This window comes from Panthera leo, chromosome D3 (genome assembly GCF_018350215.1).
Source record: "Panthera leo isolate Ple1 chromosome D3, P.leo_Ple1_pat1.1, whole genome shotgun sequence".
NCBI lineage: Eukaryota > Metazoa > Chordata > Mammalia > Carnivora > Felidae > Panthera > Panthera leo.
This window is the reverse complement of record NC_056690.1, coordinates 56,187,574-56,214,670: the sequence shown is the minus strand read 5'-3', so window position 1 is coordinate 56,214,670 and position 27,097 is coordinate 56,187,574. Positions and strand designations below refer to the sequence as shown.

The window sequence follows — 27,097 nt, the reverse complement described above, 5'->3', positions numbered from 1 at the left end:
ACATAAATAACAAATAGTTCATAAAATTGCCTGTTAATATTTCTTCATAAAGCTGAATGATTTTCTCGTCTTGTGCCTTCTGGGAAAACTCACAGAAAATAACTGAAAAGAGAGAGGTTCTAGATGGCACTTCCCAGAAGATTCCCCGGTGGTGACTCAGGCACTCTCTCACCATCTGCCATCAGCTAGTCTCTCTCACCAATCTTTCTTCTTCCCTTTTTCCATCTCCTTACCAACTTACAGGCTGGATGTTACCACCCCAGGTGCTGGACAGCTTGAAGCGGCAGGAAGCTGAAGCTCAGGAAAGCCCATGTTAAGATGAAGGAAAGCAGTGGGGAGGGTGGAAATGGTAGAAAATAAAGGGGAGAAGGCGTCTGATGACAGTGGGGTAGAAAAGGAAGGGACAGGAGCCTACCTTCGCACCCCAGATGGGAGAAAGAAAGGTACCCTCTGTCTCCAGTTCCACACTTACACTTTCCCTCCCAAGTAACTTCTTCAAACCCAGTTATCAAAAAGGATTACAGTAATTATTTTAGCTCTCATGGTTTCTAGGATGCTATGATTTTAGGTTCCTAGAGAAAATTCTATACAATAACTGACCCTTGCTGTAATCTAAGTTTTCAGATATATTCATTATTGCATGAGATTTATTTCACAGGAGATAAAGACATGTTCACTATCCAATTAACCCTTGTTCTGTGTCATATTAGACCCCAGTCATCTTTTCCTATACTTGGATTCTTGGTACATACTTGGCATTCTTTGAATTAAATGTATTATTACAACAGTAGTGCTTTCAAACATTTTTGTTTGTTTGTTTTCTTAAAGTACATGCTACTTTTTTTTTTTAATTGGAGTTTCTGGTGAATTAGACTAATGCATCTGGGAATAAGTTACATATTACAAATGTTCTCTCAACCTCATGAATGCAGCTCTCCAAGCACCAGGATCAGGAAATAAATGGAAACCTTGCACAATCTTAAACACTTTTTTGTAAGACTATATAATGTGTGTATATATATGTATTACATATATGTGTATAATAAAGTTTATACACTTAGATGAACTTACATCTAGCTATATCTGGCAATACAGAGTCACTCAAGAAATCCCTTGGTATTGTATTGGCCTGGGACTTCTTGGGATCATGCTGCTGGTTTTTGCACTGCCACCCGGCAATCTGGGGAAAAGATGTTTTGCATTTTTGGTTTTTGTCCACGTCTCTGGATTATTCCAGACTGCAAGAGACTAGGAGGGAGACGAGACTATGCTCAGAGGGAGATGCCGTGTTAAAGTACCCCGCAGGGCAGCTCAGGTTGCACGCCTTCATTGAGATCTATGACTCCAATAAAAGTTGCAACTTGAATGACACCTTGATTGGAAGCTGGCATTCGTGTTTGCTCTTCCTCCTCCACTAGAAATGGCCCTGTTTCAGCTTATATGTCTCACCCGGGCAGTGATCAAAAGCAGACGTCGAGTCTGGAGGCAGCCCTCTCCTTACCCCCCTTGGCTTCTATCCCCCCCGCGACTACTTCAGAGTACACAGAGCTGAGTATCTATAATTCTTTCTACTCTGAGCCTGAGGGTGGCAGTCTCCCAAAGTGCCACTGAATTAAAGGCATCCATCCTTCTCTCTCCTCTTGCTGCGGCCCCCTGGACACTTGCAAAGCAAAAGTCTCATGTGAACACTGGGTGGGAATAAAAACCAGTACCTTTCTCTCTTCAAATTCTTCCTTAAATTCTATGCCAGCTACCAAATTCTAGTTTCAGTAACTTGTGGCTAGAAATTAACATTTAGTGCCCGGAAATAAAATAAAATACCAACTCCATCTTCTAGCTCCCCGAAAAGCCTTCAGTCACCGCCTGGATTGAAGGTAGAAGTCGATATCTTGCCACAAGAGAAAGGAGTATTTTGTCAAATTGGGATGCCTTATTTTATTTTATTTTATTTCATTATTTTTTTTTTAATTTTTTTTTAACGTTTATTCATTTTTGAGAGAGAGAGACAGAGCATGAATGGGGGAAGGTCAGAGAGAGAGGGAGGCACAGAATCTGAAACAGGCTCCAGGCTCTGAGCTGTCAGCACAGAGCCCGACGCGGGGCTCGAACTCACGGACCGCGAGATCGTGCCCTGAGCCGAAGTTGGACGCTCAACCGACTGAGCCACCCAGGCGCCCCATGGATGCCTTATTTTAGACATATAGGTTGGGTGGGAGTGGCAGGAAGCAGATTTTGATTAATAAAATAAACTCCTCAACTCAGAGCACATAAAAATATAATGGGCCATCTGAAAAAAGTAACTTTCAAACTAACGGTATCAACTTAAGTCTTGATAATCACTTAACGATGGTGGGATTTGGTAAAGCATGCGCATTTATCACACAAGAATGGTGTAACTGGTCAGTGCCAACAGAGATTATGTGGGAGCCGGATGAATATTAGACCGGAGTGGAGTTAATCACATTTTTTATTCCTATTTATGCCTTTACTGATCTTCCCACCCAAAACAGCACCCCTTCCTCCTTCTCTACTGCTTACTCTGATACATTCTCCTGCGTAGCACTTGTACTGTTATTATTTATTCATTGTTTGTCACTTCACATTAGAATATAAGCTCCCCAAGGGCGGGAGTTTTGTTCACTGCTCCCTCTCTGATGCTTCGAACACGGCCTGTCCCATAGTAGGCCTGCAGCACTATTTACTGCATGAATAATATACATAAATGGAGACTTCTCTTGTCTTAACAACATTTGATCCAATTTCCTCTTTCTTACCCCTATCAGTCGGCACCATTCTGAAAATGATTCGGTTGGATGCATTAAAGGCTTTTATTCACACTGAAAAGACAAAGAATCCAAGCGGGCATTTTATCTTTCATTGCTGTGTAGGGAAAAGATCGCCTGCGCGTTAAATGGAGGATTGGAGATGGTCTCCAGCAGTTATTCTGTAGCCTTTTCTTCTTTTTCAGTTATGCTCGGGAGACTACGGTGCCATGAGTCTAGTTGACTAGATTTCAGAGGTTAGGATGGACCCCACAGTCAGATCGCTGTAGTCACAGGGAGCAGGTTCTGTGTTCTGAGCAGCAGCTACAGACGAAGACCATAGATTTACAAATGGTGCTCCAGAGAAATATGCACATGGAGAGCCGCACTGCATTCAGAAACATATGAAACCTGGTCTTTTCTGTGTTTGACATTGTCTGTTAAAGGATATTGGCTAAGAATGATTAAAGTCACTTGCGAAACATCAACTACTTGTCCAAATAATTTCTCAACAACTGAAATAGGTCCTGTTATTTTTATGAGGGACTCTTCGTTGTCATAGTCACAAACGGCCTGCTAGGGTCTCATGCCAGGGCTGAGGCGGAGCTCAGGGTTCTGGCTACCCCTCTTCTGCAAACACAGCATCGGCCATATTCTCAACAACAAAGAAGCTGGAAGGGGAAGAAAAATAATTCCGAAAGGCACCTGCAGCATCTTCTAGTGTTGTAGAAAGGGGACTGAACTACGATTAGAAGTTGGGGTTTTGTTTTTGTCTCTATACTAACTAGTTGGGCAAGTCATTTACTGTTACCTGAGTTTCAGTTTTCTCATAGTAAACAGACAGCAATGGTCCTCAACCAGGGGTGATTTTATACCACCGCAGGGATATTTGGTAATGTCTGGAGAAAGTTTTAGTGGTGGAGGGAAGGTAGGTGCTACTGATATCTAGCAGATAGAGGTCAGGGATGCTGTTGAACACCCTATAATGTACAGGATAGTCCCCAACAAAAAATAATGATCCAGTCCAAAATGACAGTGGAGTGCCATTTAGAAACATCCAAACCCTGGTCTGGATGTCTCAAGTCCCTCTCAGTTCCTAACATCATTTTATAATTCTACCACTGGTCCCATCTAGACCTCTGAAGTTGCACAAGTTAATCCTAATTCCCCTTCTGAAGCTTCCTTCAATTCTGTATATGACATCGATCTCCTTCCTATACCTCCCAGCTCTATTCTTAGATGCCCTCCACCACCAGACCTTGATGTTTCCACACCAGCCTTTGAGTTCCTTCCTCGTAGCACATGTGATCATGTAAAATTACCAGGGACTGCTTTTTCTCTCTGTAAGAGCATGTACAACTTGAGGGCAGAGACTGTCTTGCTTATTTCTTCATCATCTTTAGCACGTCATCTATCCTGATGAATACTAATCTTTCTATTTGTTTGAACGCGGCACCTGGGTGGCTCAGTCAGTTAAGCATTTGACTCTTGATTTGGGCTCAGGTCATGATCTCACCGTTTGTGAGATGGAGCCCTATCTTGGGCTCTGTCCCAAGAGCCTGCTTGGGACTCTCTTCCTCTCTCTCTGTCCCTCCCCTACTGATGCTGATGCGCTCTCTTCCTCTCTCTCGAAAGTAAATAAACTAAAAAAAAAAAGTTTGAGTAAGTGACTGGTGGTGGAACAATCAGCAAACATGAAGGTCAGCATTTTCTCACTTGGTTCCTACAGGAGGTTGTGGTGTAAACTTAGTGTGATCATCTCACCAGATTATGATCTATTGGCCCGAGAATGTCAAAGTGCCTTGGAAAGCTACAGTAAAATGGATGTGGGATAGTGGTCCTTGGACTGAATTGAGAATCCCCCCAGACACAATGATATTAGGTCAGAGTCAGGGAGAAGACTGCTTGGAAAGAGGCCTTTCTGGATGCCTTGTTTTATGTTTATTGTTTTATTTTTGAGAGAGAGAGGGAGAAAGCACACATGAGCATGGGGCGGCAGGGAGAGAGGGGCACAGAGGATGTGAAGCAGCTCTGTGCTGACAGCAGCAAAAGCCTGATGTGGGGCTCAGATCGTGACCCGAGCTGAAGTCAGACTTTTAACCAACTGAGCCACCCAGGCACCCCTGCCTTTCTGGATGCTTTAAAGCTGGAGACATAGTCCTCAGGGACACTTTTGGGCACCCTCTCTGTTCTAAGGATTTGTTCGCATTGACAGAGAGTTTAGTTTGAGAACTAGGCAGGTCTTGGCTGTTTGTACATATTTCCTATTAAGGGCATAGACTGTTACTTCAAGCTCCTAGGATCAAGAGGCTGTAGCTGTGGGACAGTCTAACTGTTCAGCTCCAGCGTGGCCCCATCACAGAAGGGCAAGATCACACAGCCTGGTGGACTCTTCCCACAGGGGATTCTAGGTCCCATGGGAAGCCCTACTGAGACTGGCTGCATCTGTCTCTCTGAAGTTTTTACTTCTGTCCAAATAATCAAAGCAATTAATCTAATTTCAGAGGGGGGTGTGCACCTGTCATTTCTTCCCCTCAAATTACAGCCCAATGGTGGCAGAAACATGGTATGTATCCAGGGAAAGTAGAGTTCCCGCCATGCTGTCCTCTCAGTCACCTGCTTTAACACTCCCTAGAACACATAACAAGACTGCAAGAGGAGATTCCAGAAGGTGTAAGACAACGGCACGGTATTCAGCTTCACTCCTGATATTTCACCAATAGACAAGGTTAAGAAATCATTCTTCCTCACTTAGGCTAAAGTAAGATAAAATGGAAAGAACAACAACATTTGGACAAAACAGCTCTCAGAAGGAATGGACATACGCATTCAGCAGTGAATGTAGAATGACTTTACACTGTGAAGCCAGAGGCCTGCTGACATTCAGAGCCTCTTAAATAAAAACTATGGTGACTTGCCTGTCAACATCAGTTCAGCTGGGTATTCAGTCCACTGTTTTAAAGGTGCTGAGAAGGAAGAAAGTGGTTTATAAAGAATTTCTCAGTTCTGTTTTGTGCACAGCAGTTTTTTCAGAGGAACTGCCTTTGTGTTTCTTTTTTCTGTTGTATTTTACTCTGAGGATAAGGCAGGTACTTACCCAGATGATATTTGCCTTTTATTTTTTTCTTGATTATTAAAATGTCCATTTATTTTTGAGAGAGAGAGAGAGACACAGAGCATGAATGAGGGAGGGGCAGAGAGAGAGAGGGAGAGACACAGAATCCAAAGTAGGCTCCAGGCTCTGAGCTGTCAGCACAGAGCCCGACGTGGGGCTTGAACCCATGATCATGACCTGAGCCATTGGCCACTTAACCAACTGAGCCAGCCAGATGCCCTGACATTTGCATTTTAAAAAGATGTCCCTCACCCTGTATGTTTAAGGACTTGCACTGCACCTGGCCTGTGCTGCTCAAAGAGGAGTTCAATCTCTAAGAATTCACTTGAGTGCCATAACTGTTTTCTCTTTAAAAAGAAGACTTTTAAAAATAATTAGCCAAATGCTAGTATGTATGAATAAACAAGTTTAATATAAATGAATCAAGAGATGGCTGGAAACTTACAAAGTCATTTTGATAAAGTAACTTTCTTTTTAGACAATGTGAAATATGTAATAAATTAGAAAGAAAGCATATGTTACCCACACTACACTACCCAGAGGCAATCCCTGCGACGATTTTATAGATTTGCTCCCAATTACATACATGTATATATGTATTTGCACACACATATACAGACACAGAGTTTTTAATGAAATTAATGGATTATAAACTATATATGATTTTGTTTCAAGTTTTTTGTTTGTTTTACTTTTTGTATCCTATGATTAGTGATCCAAACATATTTAGCATAAATACTTGTCCCTTTTTGGCTATGAGATTATTTTATCAAACTTATTAGTGAAAGGATATGACATATATGACGATAATGGGACATCTGTACTCACTAAATGATTCTTTAGTTTCTTCCAGCACTGTAACACACTCACATTCATACAGACCACACTTCTGCTACATTTCAGGTAAGGCAGAACTTACAAGTTCTTTTAAGTTCTACATCATTAGTAGAACTTATTTTGTTATGGAAATCTCTATTGCACAAAAGCCACGCATCCCAAAATATCAGATAAAGAGGAGTCATTTTCCCAGAATCCACATTTGAAAAGAGCGATTATCTCATACTGTATCTTTCAAAAAAATAAAATGGCAGGGGCACTTGGGTGGCTCAGTTGGTTGAGCGTCTGACTTCGGCTCAGGTCATGATCTCACTGCTTGTAAGTTCGAGCCCTGCATCAGGCTCTGTGCTCACAGCTCAGAGCCTGGAGCCTGCTTCGGATTCTGTGTCTCTCCATCTCTCGGCCCCTCCCCCGTTCACGCTCTGTGTCTCTCTGTCTCTCAATAATAAATCAACATTAAAAAATTTAAAAAATAATAAAATTGCAAACTACTGAGTGTCTCATGTGCTTACAAAAACAATCACTAAACTTCAGCACCTCAGGTTTTCTTAGATAAAAATCTTTCACGAATAAAGTAGAAAAACACGCAAGTAAAACAGTATAGTCAACAAGCCCTCCATAGTGAAGACCTCATTAAAACTTTAAATTCTCCATGTTGAAATTAATTCCAAGTAGGGCATAAAGATGAACATACTTTCGCTGCCCAGGAAAAAATTATTTACTCGAGATCAGTCTGTTGTCTCTTGTGTCACAGTATACCTGCCAGTTTGGTCAAAAAGAGAATTAAATTGAGCTTGGAAAGTTAAATCAAAATGTGCCAAAGTTTCATTCAATTAATTTTTAAGAAGACAAACTTTTAATTAGCCACATGCAGGTATATCATAGATTCTACTGAAATCTCCCTGGGAATACGTGACCATCAGTACCTTGCTCATATTTTGTGTTCATTCATTTGCTAAAGTGCTGCACAGTTCTAAGAGATTAACGATACGAAGTGTTTGACGTGAAGTGTGTTTGTTTGATTTGACCGTGATGTAAAGATCAAGACAAATAAAAAAGAAGAAAGGAAGGAAGGAGTCCAGGAAGGAGGGAAAGAAGTAGGTCATGAAACTGGATATAGGGGGAAAAAAACAAAATTAAAAAAAGATTTCCTAGGACCTTAAACCAGTTACATTAGTGACATTAAAAAGGGACATGGGTGAGTAGAGGAGTATGTGAATCATATGGATGGGTCTTTTCTTAGACAAAGAAAGAAATACTTTTTCTGGAAATCATAGGGAGAAAGAAGGATCTAATTCTGGGAATGGATGTTCGGGGTTTGCCCTTCAGTGCTGTACTTCTACCTTGATTGATGGCTTTGAATGTGCCAAATGTCTTAGTAGCCACCCGAGGGCTACTGAGAACCTCACTTGCCATTCACATCTGACTTAGAGGGGATAAGTATCTTTTATAAAAATGAAGATAAAACACACAGCATTTAATGTGATATCAGTAAGGTGCCATGACACTTGGAAGTTAAAAAAAGAGATAACTATATGCTACATAATAGGTTCTCAGACTTTTTGTTCTGAAAACCCCAAAGAGCTTTTGTTTATGTGTGTTATATCTATCAATATTTACCTATTAGAAATTGGCTTAGAAATTTTAGAAATATTTATAAACTTATTTGTACAACAATGATAAGCCCATTAGATCTAACATAAATAATATCTATTGCTAATAAAATAGCAATATTGTTTCAAAACCAAAAATACAGTGAGAAGTATGGCGTGGTTTTCACATGTTTGGAAATCTCTTTAATGTTTGGCTTAATAGAAAGAAGATCACTGGATTTTCATATCTGCTTCTGCATTTAACCTATCGCAATATGTTGTTTCAGCTGAAGAATATGAAGAAATTCCAAACTTACAAAAGTCTGCAGTTTTTTTACAATAATTTCTTTAATGTTTATTCATTTTTGAGAGAGAGAGAGAGAGAGAGAGAGACAGAGCACACGTGGTGGAGGGACAGAGAGAGAGGGAGACCCAGAATCCTAGGCAGGCTCCAGGCTCTGAGCTGTCAGTACAGAGCCTGACACAGGGCTTGAACTCATGAGCCATGAGATCATAACCTGAGCCAAAGTCAGATGCTTAATTGACTGAGCCACCCAGGCGCCCCTAAAGGTATGCAGTTTGAAAAGGTAGTATTTGATAGTCTTTCAGATGACTGGATAGTTTTCTTCCAAAGACACGGAAACTCAACAAGCAATTGCTTCTTAAAGGTGAGTTGCAGTGTGGAAACTGAGCCATATCGATGAACTTTGCATAGTCCATTACACTAAAATTCATTATCGGTCTTGTATTTTGTATAGAGCTTTTTACTCTTGTATGATTTTATAACATCGATTAGTAGGGAAGTATTGGCTCACTGAGTTATACACATCTTCCAAATGTTGATGCTTTTCAGTTTTAATGACAAAAAGTCCTATTTGTTAATACTGCCATCAATCTCATCAGGGAAGTCTTTTAGGTTTTGGGAAGCTGTCAAGCATACAGGGGCAAGTGCAAGCTTTCTAAAATTCTTTTTTTTTTTAACGTTTATTTATGTTTCAGAGACACACACATGCACACACACACACACACACACACACACACACAGAGTTTGAATGGGGGAGGGGCAGAGAGAGAGAGAGAGAGGGAGACACAGAGTCCAAAGCAGGTTCCAGGCTCTGAGCTGTCAGCACAGAGTGCGACGCAGGGCTCGAACTCATGGACCGTGAGATCACGACCTCAGCTGAAGTTGGACGCTTAACCGACTGAGACACTCAGGCGCCCCTACCAAAATTCTAAGTTTTAGTTTAAAGTTTGAATTTTATCATTATCAGAAAATACTCTTAGTTTTCTCTGAAGCGACAGGCTCACTTCATTCATTTTCAAGGAAATCCGTGCCAAGTACCATGTCTGGATAACCATAGTTTGCCAGTTGTTCTTTCAAGTAAACATGTTGTTCTATAAAAGAAGTGGCTAGTTCAGTTTGCACGCCACACAATTTTACTTGGAGGCAGCCATTGTCTCTTAATATATTTCAAGAGCTTTTTATGTACACTTCCCCGTTCCTCACACAGAATATTAAAAAGAGGTGTACTTGAGTTTCAAGATTTAATTAGATTTTGTTGCTGTAGCTGATGCTTGCTTTGCTTTTTTTACTGTAAGTGCATGGCACCGAAGAATATAATTACTACCAGGACACGCTGTTGCTGCTGCCTTGATTGTAATAAGGTTACAGTAAGTTTTACCCGCCATTGCTTCTGTGTCATCAGTGCGAATGTCCACATAGTGAAAATTGCAAATAGTATGTTAGAGTTACTATTAAATAGTTTGACCTCAAGGATCCCCCGAAGTGTCTTGGGGATTTCGCTCTGAGAACCATTGCCCTGAAAGAAAGGGAATATAGTAAGGAGGCTGAGCGAAGCCTCTGTGATTGGACAGACTCAATCTCTGTGATATTGGGCAAGTTATATAGCCACTTGAAGCCTCATGTGCCACGCTTATAAAACTGGAATAACAGATCTTACCTCATAGGGTTGTTTCAAAGATTAAAGGAGATCACTTAGTACAGCACCTGACACACAGCAAACGCGACAGATGTTAACTATTATCGCTAATATTTATATTACCTCTTGTGGGTTTTTTTTGATGTTTTTATCTATTTTTGAGAGAGAGAGGCCACGCATGAGTGGGGGAGGGGCAGAGAGAGAGGGCGTCATTGAATCTGAAGTAGGCTCCAGGCTGTGAGCTGTCAGCACAGAGCCTGATGCAGGGCTCGAACTAACGAGCCATGAGATCATGATCTGAGCTGAAGTCGGATGCTCAACCGACTGAGCCAGTCGGGCGCCCCATATTACCTCTTGGTTTGAAGATCAAGAAGCAATGAGGTAAGTAAACCCTTACATAAGCTGTACTTGTTGTAATTTGTTTATGCTACACCAATCCAACCTTATTTCTACATTTCCTCTGTGAGTACAAACTGCAGGCAGATATGTTCTTTCCTCCCACTATGTTAAGGCAAAGATTTGCCCTTCATATGCTGATTTTACAAACCCTTGTGTAGTCAATCATGGGAGATATTTCTTGGCAGCTAGAGTTGGTGGTGACAAATGAGAGATGGTATTTTGACTGGGACCCATGATCTCCCAATCCCTTATCATGTGTGGGAAGCAGATAATACCAGTGGTTTGCACTACGATCAGAAAGCTAGGCCAAAAGGACCCCTTTTGCCAAAGACCCTATAGAACAAGCCCTTGACATATGTCTTTCCTAGAATGCTTACGCTTGCCCTAGTCTCAGTCCTCTAGATTTTACCATTTCGTGGAGAAAATTGAATTCAAGGAAATGGATAGTAAGGAGGAAAGGGAAAAGGAGGGGATTTACTTCAACAAAGGGCAAAGTGTGTGTATGTGTGTGTGTGTGTGCACATGGGCACACATGTGTGCATGGATGTTGTACTCGAACAAACAGTACTTTGGCAGAGACTAAGTGCTCTAAAACTCTGAGCTCATAGGCCCAGATAAGTGATATAAATGGGGAAATAGGTTCGTATAAGTCAGGGCACCCTGTGCCTGCATAGTTTACCTCTATGCATATGTTTTACTACCCCCAAAGAAATATGCTCTCTTACTTTCCTTGAAATTATAAGAGATTTTCTTGGTCTCTTTTTATTTTTGTCACTTTTGGTAGTGACTAGAGTAAAAAAAACCCAAGCTTTTTTTAATAAGAAAACAACAACGCAAGCTTATTTATACGTGGCATATGATATTTGGTTTCAAGTGTTGGGAAAAATAAGAGAGTGGTAGTGATGGAGTTGAAATGAAGAGTGTGTGCCCTGTTTTAAGGACAGCACCTCCCTCTGGCTGCGCTACGCAGAAGCAGGGGCTCAGGATGGCCACATCTTATTTTCATGTTCAGGATGGAAATCCAGATTTTTACATGAACTCCTCAAATTTATAAACGTTGCCTCCAACTGGATAGGACAAACGAAACACGTCTGCATGGTTTGCAGGTTGCCAAATTTTGGGTTTCTCCAAAGGTAATGATTGCATTTCCCTCCCATCTCAGGTGCCAATAAACTTGGCATCTGACTCACCTCCATCACCATTCACTGGGGGTTCAAGGGTGGTAATAGAGGGTAGAGAGGAGCCTCGATCTCCCCCTAGTGGTTAGAAAGTGCCAAAAACAACTAGCTGAACACACATAGTTCAGCTCCCAAGTATGCGAAACTCACTAAAATCAGCAAAGCCGACTTTGGCTATTCTGTGTGAGATGTGAATCATATGGTAATTTTAATGCTAGTGCAGATAAGGTTGTATAGACATATATAGATGACTACAGTGTGAAGGATCATCTTACCCACTAGCTAGAGCAGTATCTATTAGTCACTGGTTAATTTGATCCCAGTTTTAAGTATTTAATAGCAGCTTAGCACTTATTAATTAATGGAGAACATCTTATACCCCTTTGCTTAGAAGCTAAACTTGGGGAGAGGATTTTAGGCTGGGAGATGGGATCAATTTTGCCATTTTGAAAAAAATGAAGTAGAATGTTAAATAAGTCAGTAACTATTATTACAGGGCTAATAAAGATTCTTGATAAAGTTGAAAAACATATCCCATGATAGCCTTGTTTCATCTGGATACCCATGTTGTCTTAGAACACTGTCCCCAAGTATTATGTGCCTGCAACTCAAATGTCAACTTTCAAGGATGGATCCCTCTGAATACTCATTTCCTTGCTGTTTTGCCCTCCTTGACACACTCAGATAATTTAATGACCTGAAATACAATTGCTTTTAGAAGCTCAATACTTTATTATACTTTTGTTTTAAAAACAGTTTTTGAATTGAGAGTATGTCAGCAAAAGCAACCAAAAGAATGTGGATGTTGTTACAAGGTCAGCTTTTCAGAAGCTGTAGGCAGGCGTTATTGGCATTCTGTCAAACAATCACCACGGGCAGCCGAGCCATTCATGGGCAATGAGTCAGCAGCTGTGACAACACAAAATACGAAATACAGTAACCCATTAATGGGCAAGATAATAGGTACACATGCTCCCTCAGAAAGCACCGGGGAGAGGAAATATTTTATTTTTCATACTTTTGTAGAAGAAAATTGGGATAGGTCATTAAAACTCAGATGTTTGTGTATGTGTTCGTGTGTGTGTGTGTGTGTGTGTGTGTGTGTGTGTGTGTGTTAGAATCTAGATTAAAATATTTGTACGGATGGATTTCTGCTGTGAAGGAAAACATATTCAAATAGCTAAGATATCAGAAGCGAGGCATTTCAAATGGGATATTGTTGGTTAAGAAGGAGTCATGTTTTAGATCAGGGCTGTCCAGTAGAGTAGCTACTGGCCACATGTAGCTTTTTCAGTTGAAATGTGCCTAATCCAAACTGAGATATGATGTTAAATGTAAAACATACCACGGATTTCAAATATAACCTATAAAACATGAATGAATAATATCTTAGTAACAACTTCTTATATTGATTACATGTCAAAATGATAATACTTTTGGTGTATTGGGTTAAGTAGAATGGATTTAAATTATTTACCTGTTTTTATTTTTTAATGTGGCGACTAGAAAATTTTAAATTATATATGCGGCTGGCATTATATTTCAATTGGCAAGTGCTTTAGAAGAAATCTGATATCCTCTCCTTCCAGTATCTCTCTCTCTCTCTCTCTCTCTCTCTCTCTCTCTCTCTCACACACACACACACACACACACACACACACACACGAAGGGAGAGAAAGAGGGGCCACAGTAGTGATCCATTTGAAAAACAGTCTTCATAATTGCATTTACGGTGCTGATGTTGGAGATCCCAGTTCTCTATGCCAAAGAATAGGTACAAGACAGCCCGTAGCACTGAAAGATGTCTCACCCTGAATTGCCAATTGGCTGCAACTTTGGGTCCAGGGGTGAAAGGGCATTTGTCATAGTTCATTTAATTCTGGCCTCCTTGCTAGGAATGAAAGGGCACAGCTGAAGATGCCGAGAATTATCTTTCCTTTATCACTGTTTAGGGAAGAACAACATGAGCTCCGGAAAAATGAATTGGTAATGCTTCTTGAACTTTCAATCTGTTTGAGACTTGCATGCTCTCAAGAATGACTGTGATGGTCAAAATTGTACTGTAACACACTGAGCTACAGCTTTTATTTAATAAGAATTTTGATAAAAGCAAAATCTAGATGCCAGTTTGGCTATTTAAATCAATCAGTGAAAAATGGTACTAGCTCGATTGGTCTGGACGTGTTTCTTACGTTTTGGCACCGTTCCTGGACTATCCTCCCCCCCTTATTCCAGCAGTATTGAGAGGTTCTTGGCAACATTTCTCCTGTACCTGCTGCTCTATCTTTTTTGAGCTTCAATCCTTGAATCCATTCCATCCCTGGCTTATTTCACCTTCTTCTTAGCCTCAACTCCTTAGAGGACTTCAGCGTCCTGGAGTCGAACAAATGTTGGGGTTCTAAACTTACCCGTGTCTTATCCTTAAAACTCTCTTTTATCTGTTTTAACTTTAGCTATTAACTTCAATTTTTATGAACAGAGCTGGAAAACAGCTGAGCAGAGATTTCATGCACTGTGGCTGGGCCATTCTGAATGGCTGCCCAATGAATGGTGTATTCTGTACACCAAGTATTCTGTCCCCAATAATAAAAGAAAATAATTAATACAACACAATAAAAAGGTGTTCCTGGCTCCTAAACTAGCTGGAAGAAAAGGTGAGGTTCCTCATATGCTTCTTCATTAGAACTATGTAGTGTCTTTACTCCTTCCTAAATAGATAAGCTGATTTTGTCCTTCCAATTCAGAAACTCGGGTCTCTGGGGGGACTTCTATTGGAGAGTGGCTCATCATGCTCCCCAAAATCTCTTTCTAGAATTCTTCCATTTCTAAACGGATATATGTGAAATGGAGTATATTCATTTAAAGTTATGGACTATTTTAAAGAAAAATGAAAGGTTTGTATTTTAATCATTTGTCATATATATGATTTCTCATCTAAAAAAGAATGAGTGTTGCATTGAGTGTCACAACATGAACATTTCCATAAGGGATGAAAACTAGATAAACACTTTTATGCTCTTTAAGGTAACTGGTTTTCAAAAAATCTTTTCAGTTTAGACAGTGACAGGAATTTGATTGATACCACATTTTCTTTTTTTCTTTTTAAGTTTTTATTTATTGTGTGAAAAAGAGCATGAGTGGGGAAGGGGCAGAGAGAGAGAGGGAGAGAGAGAATCCCAAGTAGGTTTCGCGTTGTCAGCACGGAGCTCATCTTGGGCTTGAATTCACGGACCCTGAGATCATGACCCCAGCCAAAACCAAGAGTTGGGCACTTAACCAACTGAGGCACCCAGGCGCCCCATCACATTTTACTTCTTGACAAGTTTGTTTTTTTTAATCTAAATTCGTGACAAGCATTTCTGAGCAATGAAAAAGTGCCTCTATTTGGGGAGTACACAAAAGCAAGAAAAGTTTAGGTACACTAGGACAGGCTTATCGCGTTTGCAGAACAGCTCTCTTATATTGTCTCATTCCAACGGTTGGGACTAAAAAGATGTTGAGTAAAAATTTGCAAATATGAAAGATTATATAAAATAGACTGACTTAATGCCACTCAAGTTTTAGATGACTGTATTACAGTAATTGAACAAAACATTTCAACATCTAAAAATCAATTTTTCTCTTCTCTTTACTTTAGATTTTATTACTAAGAAGTATAGAAATAAGGAATCCTATAAATTCTAAGATTTTATGGTTGTTAATGAAACTCCTTCAGAGAAGCCAAACAAAGAAAAACCACACACACCACTGAAGGCCCTGACATCTGTAAAACGTGATTTGGAGAACTTGACAGGTTTGGGACACTTGGACATGAGAGAAAAAAGCACCTTGAGATTGCTCGCTGACCTGGAAGTTTAGGAAGAAAGGGCTTAGTGGCGACTGGAGGCTCATCTCAAGTCCTTCTAGCACCCCATCCCATTAACCAAAGAAGTAAAAGGGTACAATTCTCAGACGTTTAAAGTAAGAGCCCCCAAACATGATTTCTAGCAGGACAATGTGCAGAAGATAAAATCCAAACCATACGATCTTCATTGGCTTACCTAAGATAAATTGCATTAATGAACGGCTTACTTCACCTTTTCTAGGATTGACAGTCTGTGCTTACTGCTGGTGTTTTGCAACATTAAAGTCTGAAAATAAAATCATGGCTGGGATATGTTTAAATAAAGAAATAAGGGGCGCCTGGGTGGCGCAGTCGGTTAAGCGTCCGACTTCAGCCAGGTCATGATCTCACGGTCCGTGAGTTCGAGCCCCGCGTCAGGCTCTGGGCTGATGGCTCAGAGCCTGGAGCCTGTTTCCGATTCTGTGTCTCCCTCTCTCTCTGTCCCTCCCCCGTTCATGCTCTGTCTCTCTCTGTCCCAAAAATAAATAAACGTTGAAAAAAAAAATTAAAAAAAAAAAAAAGAAATAAGAAGAACTTATAACTAAAACTTCATAAAAAGAACTTATAAATTGTTAAAGTTCAGTAATGAGATAAGCTGTCCTCTAATGGGATTTCCGAAACCACAGAATTACTGCCGAGAACATAAATCCATTCCTAAAACTCGATTCTTTTCATCAACAGTAAGAGAAATAGTTGACAATTAAATATCACTCTGCATGTGTGTATTAATATACAGGTATGTGTGTATGTGCATATATGTGTAACACTGCTCTCATTTGCTCATTTAAAGGTAGCTTGTGAAAGCTGATAGGTTTGAGAATGAGTTAAAATGATGATTCAATTTCTGTGTATGTATGAATATTGGCTTTTTTTCTCAAATAGTCTGCCTACTCTATGGCAAGACTGTAAGACTCCTGGAAAGACCAGCCCATTCACACTTCAACAAAATGAGTTTTATTGTACTCAAATGCATCAAGTTCTTTGATTAGGAAAATACTCAGGCAATCTGACTTCCAGAAAAATTTATCTATTATTATTTTTTAATAGTAAACCTAAGTACCTATAGAAAAGAGAACATAATTTAACCTGAGTAGCTAACATTTCTGTGATAAAAAATGGAAACACATAAGGAAATTGACAGCTGAATGGACCAAGTGTGCAACAGTCTGCTAATATATCTAAGAGCTCTTCCTTCTCATTTGATAATAGTCAATAAAGATGAACATAATACTCAAAACCACTTGTCTGCATAGCTATGGCTTTAACCGCATTTGCCTTTACTAAAGTCAAGCAAGCACGATTCTGAGCATCTTCAGGAAGGGGAATGGTGGTGTGGGGGAGGGGAGAGGAGGTGCTGGTGGGTGGGAATGATCTGTATTATGATAGGGTGATGGTCATCTTCCTCTTACTCCAAGGTACCACCAATTGTGTAAGACAGAAGGAGGCAATGATTTCTGATAACTGACCCAGAAAAGACTGTGTGTGGGTGTGTCCATACTTTTATTTGCCTGCCTACTGAGATTGGGGTTTTCTCTTCTGCCTGGCTGAATAATAGAGTATCTTATGCTGTCAGTAGGCTACAGGGTTCTGAAGAAAAAAGTACATATAGATTAGCAAAAGAATTTCTCAACATTGTTATTGCTGTGTATTTTTTCTTCTTTTGAAGTTTTACAGTTAACTTTGAAAATACATACATGGTGGAAAATTATCCTATGTGGAAAGGTAAGCTCGAAAATCTGAATTTTGGGTTCAGAGTGTGAGGTTTGTTTTCAGAACGTGTCCAGGAAATTAACTTCCACAACTCAGCTTTGTTCTAGCCGATAGTGAAGTTAATGTGTGTGCTCTGAATCTATAATAGCAAGAGCCAGAAAGAAGTACAGCTTAGTGACCAAGAGCAGAGAATTACAGCTCTGACTTATTTTTCTCTACAGGTATCTCCTCATCTTGATTGTAAGGAAAACAATAGTGCTGCCCTAGAGTAATCTGGAAGATCGACTTCGATAATGTATTGTATGTACCCGGCACATAGCTCTCACTCAATGACTAGTAACTGCTCTAGGATTATTACAAACAGGATAAGGAAAGAGAAGTAACTAAACAGAAGCTGGGCATGGGACATTTCCAAAGTGGCATTTCATTTCATTAAAAAAATTTTTTTTAATGTTTATTTATTTTTTGAGAGAGAGAGATAGAGCATGAGCAGGGGAGGAGTGGAGAGAGAGGGAGGCATAGAATCCGAAGCAGCCTCCAGGCTCCGTCCGAGCTGTCAGCACAGAGTCAGATGCAGGGGGCTTTCTCCCAAACCCAGGAGATCATGACCTGAGCCGAAATCAGATACTTAACCAACTGAGCCACCCAGGCGCCCCTCCAGAGTGTCATTTCTTAAGTGAAAATCTCCTCCCTGTCAATCAGCAGCAGCTCTATTATATCAGCTATTTAAAAGTATCACAATCCAGCTGAAAGATTGTTGTCCGATCATAGAAAAGAAAATTGAGTACGGTGACCAGGTTAAAGACTGAGTCTCCACAAGCCTATAACTAAATCCAGTTCCTTGGTAAGGCTCCACCCTACCCAAAACTTCCCCTGGGAAGGATACTCTGAATGTTAGCTATAGGAGGTTATCTGAAATGGCCTCCTGAGAGCCCACAAGGAAAGTCCTCAAAACGTTTCATGCAATTTCAAATAAAGCTCAAATGGGTGGGGGCAAGCAGGCTGAAGTGGGCAATATATCTGAAGACATGTACTGTGGGTCTCCCATACAAAACTGTCTGCTATCTCAGCAAAATTTTGTCATTGGTATTTAAAAATTCCCTAGGGTTGGGGCGCCTGGGTGGCTCAGTTGATTAAGCATCTGACTTTTGATTTTGGCTCAGGTCATGATCTCACGGTTCGTGGGATGGAGCCCCATGTTAGGCTCTCAGCTGACAGCGCTGAGCCTGCTTGGGATTCTCTCTCTCTCCCTCTCCCCCACCCCTCTCTGTGTCTCTGAAAATAAATAAATAGACCTTAAAAAAATAAAAATTCCCTAGGGCTAAGTGGTTTTTCCTTGTCCTTTTACTCAAATAGACCACTAACACATGGGAGAGAATTAAACCTCAACTATAGTATTCACTGTGGAGACAATCAGGATTCAACTTTAGTAGCCACTGTGAATCACAGAACCTGCCAGAAGCACCACTGGTGTGCCTAGAAAATACAGAAGTAACCATGAAAAATGCTAGCTGTAAATTCATGTAGAGAGCTGTAAAATGGAAAAGCTAAAGGTGAGGCAGAATTTTATTTTTAGCAATCCACAGGTAGAAGTCTACTCATTTTTCTTCGTTTCTGATTTACCATGATAGTAAGAATATACAAAAAGCAGGAGTAAATGCACAGTACAGAGCTAAAGGTAGAGGTGGTGATACAGTTTCAAGTACTTTAGGCGTGTAATCCTTTATAACACGTTATTCCCTCATGGGGTTTTTATGTAAATCTTGGGATCTTGTAATAAGCAGTGATTTTTTTTTGAGAAATTGAACTGGATTCGGGTTTAATCACTTTGAAACAAATAATTTAGTTGCTGTGCTTGGCAACGTGGGTCATTGCCGCTCCTGGACTCAAGCAATGGTACATTGGACCTGGACTCTGTCCCTGACAACACAGAGATCTTGTAGAGGTTTCAGACTCATGACGGAATTAGCTGGAACGCAGTATCCAAAGTGGCAAGAGCCAGACGAAAGATTTATTTAGAATATTAGGATTTTAAAGGATGAAGAAAAATGGAAGAGATTATTCCAATTGGAGCACCCGGGGGCCTTCACAGAAGAAATGTCATTTAAAAGTAGCACAGCTCCCTCTACATGTTGGTGCTTAAAAAATATTTTATAGCCTGAGTGAGTGAAAGGTATTGGAGGGATGAAGGCTCATAATGCCTGGCACACGCCCGTTACTCAAGATATGCTTCCTCGATTGAACTACAGACTTTGAGGAAGGGCATTCCAGGCGAGGAAATACGCAAACTCATGTGGGGTCATAATGGGAAGGGGGCTTGAAAAGGTGGAGGGATTAAGCAGCCTGGATTGTACCAGGTGGATGAAGAGGACTGACCGACCGCTCATTTTGCAGCCACTGCAGGATACGGTCCATATTCCTTGACATAAATCCCAAGGCTTTCTGAGGTCTGGTGCCTGCCCACATCTCCAGCCTTCTCTTTCTGTTATTCCCCTCTCCATTCATGCTGGATTTCTTCCTGTTCCTCAATACACAGCATTTTCTCTCACCTTCAAGCATCACACACACTAGTCCTCTGGCAATCACTCCATGTTTGTCCTTCTTTTTCCCCATCTGTCTGGCTGACTCCTACTTACCTCCAGGTGTCAGCTTTAACATCACTTCTTCCAGGAAGCCTACCAGCCCCCTGTACTGGTTGGCTCCCCCTTCTATGCTCTCCCACTGGTCCTTCTCACTGCATACTTCTCCCACATACTTCTCACTGCACCTTACTGTAATTCCCTGTGATTCCCTGTAATCACTAGTTTCCCTGTTTGTGGTAGGCTCTCTGAATGCAGAGACCTTGTCTTTTTGGTGGCTACATCCCTAGTACCTAGTATCAATTCCTAGAATACTTAGTCAATGTGTTTGTTGAATGAGTGACTCAGACAAGACCGGAGATGGTGTTAGGAATGTTGATCATACCCTCTATTAGTAAATAAGGATTTAAAAAATCAAAATGGCGGGCGCCTGAGTGGATCAGTCAGTTGAGTGTATGGCTCTTGACTTCAGTGCAGGTCACGATCTCACGGTTTGTGAGTAGGAGCCCTGCATCGGGCTCTGTGCAGACTGTGTGGAGCCTGCTCGAGATTCTCTCTTTCTCCTACTCTTCTCTTCCCCTCTTCAGCTTGTGCTCTCTTTCTCTCTCAAAATAAATAAATAAACTTAAAAAAAAAAATCAAAGTGGTTGGTAATGGTGTGTGGTCATTAAAATGTTATAAAGATCAAGTAACAACGACTGTTAACATTTATTGAGCGCCTACCATGCCAAGTTCTGTGCTGATTACTTTCCAAACATCATGTCACTCAACCCTCATAGTAATATTATGAGGAAGGCATTGCTTATAAGAAAATGAAATCATAAATACAATTACATATAAATAAAATCTACCTTCTTTACAAAAATTTTGTGTCTGCACCTTAAATAACTTTTGTAGTTTCGACTACCATAGCTCATGAGATATATATGAAGTGTCCGAAGGGAGTAGGGAAGTAGTTGTATAAAGACAGACTAAAAAATATGGGGTATTAAAAAGAAGATGTGAAGTCTATAAAGCTTTGAATGGTCTGGAAAAGATGACAATAGACTTATCCGCAGGAAATTCACTAAAACGTCAAAGAGGTAGGTGAAGATCCATAAAAGGATGTTACTAAGACTAGGTTGAAAATAGAAAATAATGTTTAAACTTTCAAATGACTCATGAATCATAGAGCTGTAATGAATTACTAATGGACATTAGGATTTAGAGGCAAATTCTTAATTTGACAGTAAGAAGAATAGCTGTCTTCTTCCATAACACATCTCCTGGTGCCACTGTAATAGAAAATACACACGTTTTCCACAGGATCAGGAGTCTAATTGAATGCACGAATGTCATGTTCTTTACTGACATTAGGGAAGTTATTCACAAGACTCATTTGTAGCAGCTTGTTCATATGCACCTAGCATAGTGCCTGTTTTTAAGGTCAATAAACCTTCGCTGAGCACTAAGAGTGACCAGGGTTGCCACAAGCTAAGAACCTGAATTTTCATTCTATTTTGAGGTAGAGACATTGGCTTCAAATCCAAAAGATGATTAAGAGCATCTAAAAAGGAAGGGGTCTAATTACCACCATTACTATAAAAAGACTGTGCCCCAAGGGGAGAATAGGAGTGAAGCAGGTATGTACAAGTGGGGAAAACAACACACACACACACACACACACACACACACACACCTTCCTTTTTTTTCACTGTTTTTAGTTGATTCACATAACTAGAACTTTGCCCTTGAAATAGAATGGAGAGTTCACCTGACTCATAGTTTTTCTGCCTTATGGTTCATTTTTAGTGTTTTGGCAGTAAATCCAAATGCTTGGAAGGTCAACTTTTTCTTTTTAAACACTTTGCTTTTAGAACATGAAGGTTTTCATTTTCTGTACCAGATGCCAGAAAGCAATGTAGCCAGAGATCTGCTTGGCTGATCTCTTAAAGTTAAAAAAAAAAAAAAAAGTAAGACTGCTTGGACTGTCAAGTTCTCCTGTGTAATTGACTTTTTTTTAAAGTTTATTTATTTTGAGAGACAGGGCGAGTGCAAGCAGGGGAGGGGGAGAGAGAGAGGAAGAATCCTAAGCAGGCTCAGTGCTGTTCATGCAGGGCTGTAACTCATGAACTGTGAGATCATGACCTAAGGGAAAATCAAAGAGTCAGAGGCTCAACCAACTGAGCCACTTAGGTGCCCCTGTGTAATTAACTTTAGTCCTGAGGGGTTTTTTGTTTTTGTTTTTGTTTGTTTTTCTTTTGGATGGGGAGAAGTACCAGTTTTGAAATAAGTGAAATCTGCAAATACCTGCCTGGAATTACAAGTAACACCATGGAATTTGAAAGCATACTTTATGCTATTTTTATATTCCTATCCTACTTCCACATACAAACTAAAATCAGAACAACAAAGTGAATTTACAAGATTCTCTCAATTTCCTGTGACTGGTTTGGATCACGTATAGCATAATCTTACACTAAGGCGGCTACATGACAGGAAAGAACAGGGCGAAACAAAGAAATAACTTTAACGAATTTTGGAAAGAATGTATTTAAACAGACCGGGGCCCACGTCAAAGAGAAAGTGAGCAATACCACACGGGACATGAAATGAAAAAATAAGGTTATCAGCATCAGTGTGCTCAGCAGAAACAACCAAAAATCTCTTTGTAAAAATCATACCCCTCACTCCCCATCCCCAGTTTTTTCTCCAGAGATCAAAAGCCATCAAAGAATTTTACCACTCAAAATAACACATTTTGGATGAAAATTATCCAAATACACTTTTAAAATGGAAACAACATTCAACACATATTAATGCCATTCCCAGAAGGGCCCCAGAAAGGAGGCTCTATCTTTAGAATGAGGGAGGGAATCTCCTGGATGTATTTCACTGATTGTGGGTATATCGTCCCTGTAGGAAATCTGCCAAGGCTTCACAGAATTCTTACTTGCGCGTAGCAGCAATTTTATAGACATATCAATTCCCAAGATCATAATATCCCTTTATCCATATCACCTTAAAAGCTGATTGATAAACACTAGGATAGCCCTCCAAACACCTCTGGGAAATCACGATAATGTCCTTTTTCAAGATGAGAAATACAGACAGAGATAAATTTCCAAGCCAAGAACAAATGGGGAAAGGGAGGTGAGCAGAATGGAATTCAAGAGCATCAAATTCCCAGCCCTCTGTACAGAGTGTTCTTATCTCCAAAGAAATCTTAATAAAGGCCTGAACCATGACAACTAACTCTGAAATAGTAGAACACTGGCTTCAAGGATAAAGTTTTAACACCATTTCAATATTTGAATTACTTCTTAAAACATTAAGCTGAAAAATTAAAACAGAAACAGCAGTACCACGTTAAGAAGATAAAAAAGATGGTCCAAAATTTATCTTTTTTAAAAAAAGTTTTATGGGTAAAATATTTAGACACTAAAGGTAAAGACCCATTTACCCATCAACACATTAACATAAACCCAAACCGTCCACTGTAATTACGCAGTTTATCCAAATAAATTCTCGAACACAAAGAAACCCAGAAACACAACATCGTCTGGAGCAAATTTTGAGAACCCCAAGAATCTAGCCTAAATTTAAATGCTTGTTATTTGACTGATCTTTGAGTAAATCTTCAGAGGTGGGACAAAGGTGCTACAGAAATCTGAAGGAAGCAACACTAAATGTCTCCTGTCTGGTGGCAGCATAGTCATTATAACGACATTCCAAAAAAAAAAAAAAAAAAAAAAAGAATAACACAGTTACAGATTCTATTGCTGTAAAGTCCATCTGTTCCAATTTCCTTTACATACAACATGCATTTCGAGTCCCTCCATCTCCTGTGCCTCCATCTTGTTCTAAACCACTGCCCTGGTTTAGTCATCTTATGTGGATGACTTGCTGTGTAGCCTCCTAATTAGTCTCTCTGCTCCTACCCTGACCCCACCTCAACCCATTCTTCACAGAAAGCTGGAACGATCTTTTAAAATGAAAATAGGATCACCTCACCTCTGACCCTTCTTTATCCTTTCCACTCTCCTTCCATTATGCCTGCAGGAAAGACAAAAAGGCTGAACACATTATAGAATACTTCCCTGGGACAGCCCTTGCCTACTTCTCTAGTCTGACTTCCACATGACCACCCAGCCCCTCCGGGTTCCTGCCATAGCCTTGCTGCAGCTCTTCGACATACCCATCTCTTCCCAGCTCAGATCTTTGGAATCTGGTGTTCCCTCTGCTTGCAAAATTCTGTCACCCAACTCGGCTAACTTACTCATCCTTCAGGTTTCAAAGTCAATAGTGCTTCCTCAGAAAGACCTTGATCGCCCAAATGAATTTAGATTTCCCTACTGCTTTTTTTTCATAGCAGCAATTCTTTTTCCATCATATATTTTCATTCATTCATTCATGCCTTCAGGCATGCGTTATTCAATAATTATCATTGAGCACCAACTATGCACCAAGCACTGTTTTAAGTGTTAGAGAGCCATGGTCCATGTTCTCATGAAGCCTACATTAATGTGTAACTGTATGTTTGTGTGTTTACTTGATGTTTGTCTTTTCTTTTAGATTGTGAGCTCTACGAGACCAAATAATACAAGAAGAGTCTAGAACCTGTTAAATTTTCTATACTTTCTCAGTGACAAAGCTAGCCCCAGAAGCCAGTTCCTAATAGTGCTTTTCCTCATTTTTACGAACATATGAAATAGTAGGTGTGGCAGAGACAATTAGTGTTCTCTTTTTACCCTAGGAACACAGCTATACTACATTTCCCAGATTTTCTTGTAGTTAGGTCATGTGATTCACTTTTAGCCAATGATACGTGAGCCACTTTCAGGCCTGTCTCTATAAAGCTTTCTTGAGTTCTCATCTACGCTTTTTTCTCTACTGTTGGCAGAAACAGAGGACTCCATAGTCTAAGAGGATGAAATGGACCTGATTCTCTGAATCGTACTGTGGAGGAAAGCCACCTATTGCCCAAGAAAGACTACCTGAGAATACATGAAAGAGAAAATTTGGGATTTAGCTATAATAATAGAAAGTATTATTCCTTGCTATTTGTTATATAGTTGGCTTTTCTACAAATATTGGCATTTAAGGACATTAACCAAAGAGGCTGCTGTGCATTATCTCATTTTGAATCCTGGCATATTTCCTAAAGAAGGCCATTGGACAGTTCCCCTTCTGTTCACATTCAAGTCAAGTGAAGATCATAGGTCCATCTTAATTCCTCTCACAATTCTGTGAACCTCTTGAGCATAAATATTATCAATGTCAAATCAATGTCAAACATAAAGAACAATAATTTAAATATGTGGTCTATGCTTTAAAAAAATTAGCATGAAATTTGGTATTTCTGATGTCATATTGTTTATAAAATAAAAGCAATCCAAAATTGCTGTTTTATCCCAAGATAAAAGACATTGACTTTTGGGGAATCAAGGGGCTAAAAATTAAAACCAGTGATTATTACTCTAGTAAATTAATTTGCTTAATTGCTCAAACTGACTTTTGGGTATTATGTAAATATAAGCAACTTTGGACATAAAATCTACTTTTTTCATAATAAAGCACAAAATATGGTAGGTACAGTTTTTGTAGTTTGTGTGAGCTGTATCCTTTTAATTTTATATTGAGCCAAAAATGCTTAAATCTAAAACACAAGTTTATTACTAATCTTAAGCATAAATACATTTTGAGTTTGATATAGACAAATAAGATAGGAATATGAGGAATATGCCTGATCTTTCACTGTGATTTTTTCATCATCTAATGAGGAATGTTTTATTGCTATTTGGGTCATTCTAAAGTGACTAATACAACGACCTTTTAAGATGTTGTATTAAAGGGTGAGGATTGCTGACAAATCAGGAAGCACAATCAGACATTCCTCAAAATATTCAACAACAAAATCAAAAGCCAACTAAGCATGTACATGTCCAGTCAATGCATTTAAAATTATCCTACCCTACCCAGTTAAGACATAATTAGGAAGGGGCAGGATTTCTGGGATGTATGTCTCTACCTCTGTTTCTTGACCTCTGCATTAGATTAAGGGAATACATGAAAATGTGCCCAGAGGAAATATTAATAAATGAGATGCAGTATTACACAAAACAGAAGACTATGAAATGAATTAATGAATAGAAAATGATGTCAGCCAGCTTCTAAAGTCAACACAGCTAAGGAAGCATCCAAATTATTATTATTATTATTTTTTTCCTCTCTTTCAGCCTCCCGGAAAAGATGCTGCGGGAAAATGAAGGGATTCTGCGTTTGCTCCCATAACATTTATTGTATGTGTTTGCTCAAAGTCCTGGTCTAGGATCTCTCCTTCGCTGGTGTGGATGTGACCCCTCCTTGCACTTGAATGTACTATAGACACACCCCCTCTATACATCTGATCTCTTATTAAGGTCTGTTCCTTACCTTCCACATACAGAGACACGTATTTGCCGACTACTCTATGAACACGGATATCTGGAAGGAGAGGGCTGGATGTATTACTAAAGTTAATATTCCTTTAACAAAGCCTAAAGTAATCCTCCTCTTCCCTCAGTCGGTATAATTCTCAATTACCTGATCACACCACAGGGTAGAAGTAATAACACTCTCAACCTTCGCCAGCTTTATGAACAGGCTCAAAAAACTATATGCAAGTTTTATTAACCGCAAAGAGCAATATCTTAGCAGGTATATCCAGGGTTTACTGTAAGTGGTTAACAATGAGGGTAATAAACACATTTAAAACCACATCATTCATTTAATTAAATCCTTCACATAATTTAAAGATATCCAGAGGTCTTCCAGAATCAGAATCTACAAAGTACAGCCTGGCTTTATGTTCATCTGTCTTTCTAAGAAGATGACAACTACGTTATGTCAAAAAGCTATGTAATAAATAAGCCGAGAAACTTAGGGAAAGATTGAATTTTCTTTCAGTGTGAAAGTGATCAGAATGAATGCATCCAGTTTACCACCTCACACATGTGCACTAAAAACCCTTAAAGGGCAATAGCTATAGGAATGAATTTATCATTGTGAAAATAAATACAAATACTTAATATATATTAAAATATGTTCTCGAGGACAAGAACATTAGAAGGAATGTGATGAG

General features: G+C 39.7%; 1 protein-coding gene across 23 annotated transcripts in view; it reads right to left on the bottom strand.

Moving 5' to 3' along the window:
* DTNA (dystrobrevin alpha) overlaps positions 1 to 27,097 on the bottom strand; it is a 354,755-nt gene that overhangs the window by 188,109 nt on the left and 139,549 nt on the right. The gene's annotated exons all lie outside the window — the stretch shown is intronic.